Genomic DNA, 7831 nt, shown 5'->3' with positions numbered 1-7831 from the left:
CTTCGATTGATTCGGTTATTATAGTATCATACTTTCTTATATTCCTATTATAATATTGTAGTTTAAAAAAGTTAAAAGTAGAATTCTTTCCTTTCTTGACCTTTCTGATTTTGGGTGTAACACTTATTGAACCGTTGCTCGATACCTTCCAGGATAAGTCCGATTTGATGTTGCAACAACTTCAATTAGATTTACTAAGGAAAATTTGTAAGCTAATAATGGATTTTAATATGATATCCAAAGGGTAAATGCAAAAAATAATACCAATCCTTTTATTTATCTATAAGAAGTTGTTATGAGGCTTTTGGTATTTTTCGATTGCAATTTTCAACTTCTCATGCCTTGCTCATTCCATTTCCTTTTGGGTTGTATTGAGAAGTTGTTATGAATGAATGTATTTTGTGTTGAATGATGGTGGCAGTTGAGTGAAGTATATTTGAAGGCGATAGAGAAAAAGATAGATGAGTTGGCTTAAGATGTTGTGGCGTTTGTAGATGAAAGGCTTGCTCCTTCAAGAACTCAACTGCTGGAAAATGTGTTTGTTGATCCAAGAGGCCTTGGAATTGCACCTGATGACAATTACATTTTCATGTGTGAGGAACCCTAGTTTACCCAAAGGCACTGTTGTAATTTATTTAAGATTGCTACTATTTAAACAAGGTTAACTATAACAAAGGGTTAACTGCTTACTAAAACAAGAAAAAGCCCCTCCATCCACCTCTTAGTTAATAATAAATTTAATTTAATTTGTTTTTTTTTTATATATTTAACTTGACATTGCTCCAAATTACATTTTTTCTTTAATAATCTTTACAGAAAATAACTATGCATGTTTCTTAATATTTAAATATATACACTCGTTTTGTTGTGCCCGATATCGATTGGGTCATTGTCACTTTCAAATTAGTACAATATTGAACATTATATATATATATATATATATATATATATATATATATATATATATATATATATATATATAAAAAATAAAATGGCTAATGATATTAAAACTCTTAAATTTTCAGGTTTTTGTCGATTTTACTTAAAGTTAGAAACTGTTTGTTTTTTTGAAGTAAAAATCCATAAAGTCTGTGGACCACCTATGCAACCATTTGCAGTAGAAGAGGTGGACCAAACGGTTACACACTGTAATAAGAAGCGTGTTTGTTTTTTTTAACATCTGCATTGCGGGCATTAAAAAATTAAAATAAACTGATTTTTATAATCCGAAAATAGTTTTTTAAAACAAAAAGTTTAATAATGTATGATATTTCGGCAAAAATTTATGATATTTCAGCAAAAAATAATGATATTTTAACAAAAAAATAAATACATTTTATCATAAAATATTGATATTCCATCAACAAATTATTATTATTCAATATAGAAAAAAAAAGAAAAAAATTTCAACAAGAATAAACAAAAAAAACAAAAAAAATGTGAAATAAGATTACAGCAATATATAATCAATATTTTAGCAAGAAAAAAAAGAGGTTGAAAGAGTTAGAAAAATGCAAAACAAGTGTTGTGCCAAGAAGAACACGCACATAGGTTTTTAAATCCGAAGACTTCTAAATAACAAACATTTGTAAGGTGAAAAATGATACGCATGTGCTACGCCACGTAGCAATAAGAGGTCTGAAGATGTTTTTTCCAAAAAACAAACAACACCTTAGATTTAATGTATGTTTTTGCTCTTATATTTTCTAAAAAAATGTCCGTTTTTGTCATTTTACTGTTGATAACGGGTTTTTCTAGTTACCATTATATTAACTTTTTTTTTCTACCCACCCTTAAAGTTATAATTTTCTCATTTTTACCTAAGTATTTTATTTCCATATTACAAGTTCATGTAGAAAAAATTGTATTTATATATTTAATTAAATATTGTATTTACGTTTTTTAAATGTTATATATATACTACTTTTCTACATGAATAGTATAATATGAAAAAAAAAATACTTAGGGCAAAAGCATAGAAAAATTATAAACTTAAGGGTAAGAATGTAAAAAAAATTGTAAACTTAGGGTTTTTTTTTTTTTTTGAAAAGATAATATAATGGTAACCTGAAAACCTGTTATGACTGGTAAAAGGGTAAAACCGAACATTTTTTTAGAAAATATGAGAGTAAAAACGAACATAAAATTCAACTTTGGATAAAACCGACAATAATATGAAAACTTAAAAGTTTTTATGACATTAACCTTAAAAAAGAATTACACGAAATTGATTATCATTTGTTTAGTTGTTTGATCGTAGGGAAATTGAGCAAACTAAAAACATTGTGGTGTATTTTTTTTAAATAACCAATTTAAATAATTTTTTGTAAAATAACTATTTTCTCTGTAATTGGTCGTTTTCAAATGAACTTGGACTCGTTTTTTGGTGGGTTGGCCCATCATGTGTCTTTCGGAATGGCTATTTCGGAGTATATGTATGTATTCCGGACCAAAATTTTGAATTTTGAATTTCGGAATATAATCCGAAAAACTCTGGATCTTGATTTCATTTTGGATCTCGACTTTCTGATAGACTCCGACACACCACTACAACTCTTCGATTTCGATTCCGATCTCCAACAAGTCACGTCGACTCTCCGATTCCAACACACTAATTTGGAACTCCTACTAAAAATATGGGAGGCGATCACTACGACCCGGTTGTTTTACGGGTAAGTTCTTTACTCCAACTTAAGATTTTTGTTTATATTTACCTCTTCTGGAATGAACTGACAACGTTTTGGAGTTGCAATATAAGATGTCAGTGCATTAGGACAAAACCCAACCTTACTTTAGTTCTTTATATAATGTTATTATTCATCAAAAAGTAGTGTTTTAGAACAAAACATTGCATTCAGGAATGCGAAGAACACTTCCAAAATGAAATGAACTGACCACGTTCCGGAATACCAATAATTGATGTCAATGCATTAAGACCAAACAAAGGTATTTAGTTTACTTTTAAAAATATGGTTATTATACATCCAAATCCAATGTTTTGGAACATAAAATTTCATTCTGAAACTGGTCCGGAACATAAGGAATAGGTTTGGAACACGAGGAACATTTCATGAAATACTAAGAACTAATCTGAAATATTGGTCAGTTTTCATTCCAGAGTTCGTTTATAACAACATTTTTATTTGCAACACGACATGGTTTTTGATGCATCCATTACACTGTCTTGTAAACCCACAATCGGTGGGGATATTCTTGCGGCACTCAAAGACATACCATCATGCGAGAATATGTTCCAGAATTCTTGTTTTGGGAGGTGGTTAGACATTCCTAAGGTAGGTAGGGATCCTTTGATTCTACATTACGTGTTTTGTCACAAAGTTATCACGGACCCCCAAAGCGAAGTACAGGAAATGGTTTTTTGAGATTTAGGGTTACGAGCTATCTTTTGGGAAGAAATTTTTTTGTCTTGTCATCAGCATCCACTTTGGTGACTATTTTGCTGCTTATGGTTCCGGTGCCACCATCCATTCCCATGTCTTTCCTATGGCCACGAGGAATCTCTTTGTGAAATTAGACGATGTGATTCGTGTGTTTAAACATCACTTAATGAGTTATTAAATGAGGATGTGGTTCATATATGTCTTCTATATATGTTAGAGAATGGTTTTAATTGTTGGATTAGTGTCTAAGTCCATAACTATTTTGGTATGTACTTGGCTCGATGGTGCATGGTCCTTTTGGGTTGCCTTCACCAAAGCAACTTGATTGGAGAAATAAATAAAGAGAGAGAGAGAGAGGATATTATGATTTATTAATATGTTATAAGAATAATATATTAAAGGAGAAATCATATTTGTTTAATTAATATTGGTAAATAATTAATTAGGAATTAATTTTGTGATCAAGTGTAATTAATTAAACTAGAGGGGCTGATTTGTAATTATGTGATAGTTACAAAATAAGGTAAGGATTATCTTAAATATATGGTGAACGAATTTGAGGTGATAAGGCCTTAGAATTCGACTATGATAAGGATTCAAGGATTATCTTATGGGTTGCTTTGTGTATAAGCAACTAGATAATGATAATGACTGAAACCCTATCTCTACACCTATATAAACACCCCTTGGCTCATGAATTCGTGTATCCCTTCCCAAGAAGTCCTAAGGATGAATTCTAACCTCTCTCCTCTCTCTTTATACCTTCTCCATTTGCTCTTGGTGTTTGTAAGCCATTAGGGGAGTGACACTTGTGACTCTAAGCATTCCAAAGTCAATTCAAGGAGGAATTGGGATTGTTATTACTACATAACAATCAAGGTAATATCTTAAACCTAATTATATGTTAATATTGATTTCCATATGCTAGAATTAGGGTTTGAAGTCTTGGATTCAAAGCATGTACAATAGAGGAACCTAGATCCAAGCATTAGGGTTTGTATGAGCACATAGGATGTCTTATGACCAAAACCCATCATTAATGGGCGGTTGCCTAAACAACTTGTGACAGAGGAGTATTTCGCTTTGCTATCTAACCTTGATGAATTCAACAGCTATCATGTCATTAATTTGTAATTATAGATTATAATTAGTTATGATTACCTATGTTTTTTACAAATTTAATTGGGAATTTTCTATGTTGTAGATTTCCGTAGAGGATGATAATTTGTGATCGTTTGTACTCACAACTAATTACTGTATTCAATAAGGTAAGTACACAATTAATATTTTTTTTTGAAAACATTCTAATATATGGGGGAGGATAACATTCTTTGAGCAGTTGGTTTGGTACCCGACAAGAGAATGTATGACAACCCGAAATTTCTATCTTGAAAAGCCATCCATTTCAATCAAAAGTCAGACTTGTTTCTGCTACCTTCTAGCTTTGTTATGGGTCTGTTTGAGTGTTCTAAGCCTAGTACATCCAATGAATGAGTATTAGGAAGTATCTGCTTGAGTTAAAAACCATCACACAAGCCATAAACTCCATCATGAGGAGTTTACGGCCACAACACATGAGTTTATGGCCATAAACTCAAGGTGGTCGTAAACTCATGCCCATAAGTCTCATGTTCCTTCACTTTTCTTCATTATTCACAATTCCAAATCAAGAAACACCCATTCTCTCTCAATTATCATAAGTATCTTCATCTTGATCTTCAAAAATGTAAGTGATTCTTCCATTTCTCTCATAATAGCCTTCTTGATCTAGCGAAACTCTATGGTTTTTCATCCATTGAATCATCTCTTTTTGAGTTAGATCATCAAGAACACCAAGAACATCTCCTTATTCTTGGTGGCCGTAAACTCCATAAAGCCATCAAAAGTGTGAGTTTTTCCTCTATCATCTAGTTACACATAAGAAGCACTTGATTCAAGACCTCTAAACATCATATAACTACATAACTCCAAGAGTTTATGGTCGTAAACTCTTTGTTATGGCCGTAAACCCTTGTTTTGGGCATGTTTTGGCCATGAACACTCCTTAAGACCAAGCATAGGACCTTGAACCCTTAATAGATGCTAGTTATGGCCTTAAACACCCCTTAAACACAAGTACTTTTAGCCGTAAACCCACCATATGACCGTAAACTCCTAAGGAGTGGTCGTAAACTACCTTTATACAATCATATGTGATTGTAACACTTCATGTCAAGTGTTTCCTAGTCCCTGAGGTTGTTCCATTACATGATTATGTGTTACATACACTAATTATATACATATATGTGTTATTATATGCTCAATAGGCTCTGTTTGTGCTCGGGATATCACTTGGCACACTTAGCATCATATATCAGTCTTTCATCCGAATCACTCACTACATGTGAGTTCATACCCCTTAACTTACCTTTTAAATGATTTTAAATGCTTTTATAGGGTGGGGGGTAGGGGTGGTGGAATACAAGTAGAAAACATGTTAGTTATATAATCAATCACATGTGATTTATAACTACAAAGTAAAGATTTTCTTATATTTCAAATGTATTATCAACCAAGCTGCTTCAAATCACTTTATAAACGTACATCAAGTCATTTATGCTTTCCCAATATTAAACTCTTTTCATATTTCACAAAACTTCTTTTCTAAACTTATAAATATTATCAAGATCATGTATATGTAGATATAGTTATATAAATAATGTTTAAAGGGTTTAGGACTAACAACTCGCTTTACTTCCTTTTCCTTGTTTGGATGTGAACTTAGAGTATCGATTGTCTGTCCAAAGGTTGTTTAAATCTTAGTTATATATTATGTATATGTATGTAGATATAAAAAGTACTACCAATCAGTTCGATGTCTTTGGGTAGCAAAGGTATACATTTGTGGTCATTAATTCAAACTACAAAAGTTACTAGTAAATTATAATAGGCATAGTTTAGAGAATTACTGCTTACTATTTCTAGAACATTGAAACTTACATAATTCAGTACTTACATGAGTCAATTTTTACATGAGTCAGTTCAAACAAATGATAACAAGTACATAAAGGAACATGCATCCTTTTCAAGAACAATATAACTTTTATGTGAGTCTACTTCATGGCATAACAACAAGTTTGTTGTGTCATGTTTTGTAACAGAGTCTCCTGGAGGGAGAGCGAGAATTGTGTGTATAGATCTATACGGGACTGACAAGCCCGCATCCTGACTATTTGCTACAGTTGGCCGAAAGGTCATGGGTGACAAATGTCACATTTACTTTCGACGCCAGAGGGTCGTCGTGTTAACTACTTGTCGATTTAGCATGGTTATAACCACATCACATCCAAACCTTAATTAAAAAACCGGTTTTAAGGTAATTAGTGTTTCAATAGTTAATTTTTACAACATTACTGTACACTTTCATTTTTCTCGTTTCATTTATATAGTGATATTCTCACATAAAAGGTAATGAAACTACTTTCTAGAATAGATAGTCTTAAACATCGGGAAAACACACAATACATACTATTTCATGTACAAACATACAAAATAGTCGGGTCTTGGTAGAAGACTAGATTACATCATTTTAAGAGAAACAATCATACAAAACAGTTAGGTTTTGGTAGAAGACTGCTTTCCATATTAGTAGAAAAATACAGGATTTTCTAGGAGATTTCAAATGCATACAAACACTTTCACAAACATTTACATCAAACATTTATAAATAATTATCATTAAAATACTTACGAGGACTTCCAGGTTTTGAGAAGACAGAGCACTTCCAGACTCGTCTTTATTTTGATTTAACTTTTTGGTGCCTTAGTACTATCTTTACACCGAGCACACTTGTATGAAATTATATTATTAATGCAATGGATGATGTTATTTCTTGTTTACTATTATGCATTGTTATGATATTGTACATAACGTCCTCCGCCCCCAAATGTTTTCGCCAATTCGGTTTGGGGGTGTGACAAAATGTGATCCATTGGGCTGTTGTATGGTCGAAACTAAGGCATTTACATGCACTTTGAGTGCAACCAGTTTATAAAATCCACAACGTATGGTTATTTATATATTTTAATATTTTCTTTTATATGTATAATTTATGTTTATTTATAATTTTAGAATTTTGTTAGCAGGATAATAGACTTGTACAAAAGTTGAGAGTCGTCCTGGGTGGTGGATAGTTAGCTCGGTATGGATAGATCGCCCTGGTTTTCCTAACATAGAAGTTCATAAGGCCCTTTCCATAACATCATCATCCAAACACTCCCCTACCCATGACCCTCGACAAAAGAAGGCATGGATTGATGTTCCATCTCACCCGCCATCACCACCGTCGCCGGTTGCTAAACCCTCAACTGATAAGGATAGAATTATTACTAGCTTGTAAAACGAGGCCTGTTAATTGCAAAACTAGCTCTGTGAATGTCGTGAGCATATGA

Source organism: Lactuca saligna, chromosome 2 (genome assembly GCF_052625555.1).
Source record: "Lactuca saligna cultivar CGN05327 chromosome 2, ASM5262555v1, whole genome shotgun sequence".
NCBI lineage: Eukaryota > Viridiplantae > Streptophyta > Magnoliopsida > Asterales > Asteraceae > Lactuca > Lactuca saligna.
The sequence above is the reverse complement of the archived record's forward strand: the minus strand, read 5'-3'. Positions refer to the sequence as shown.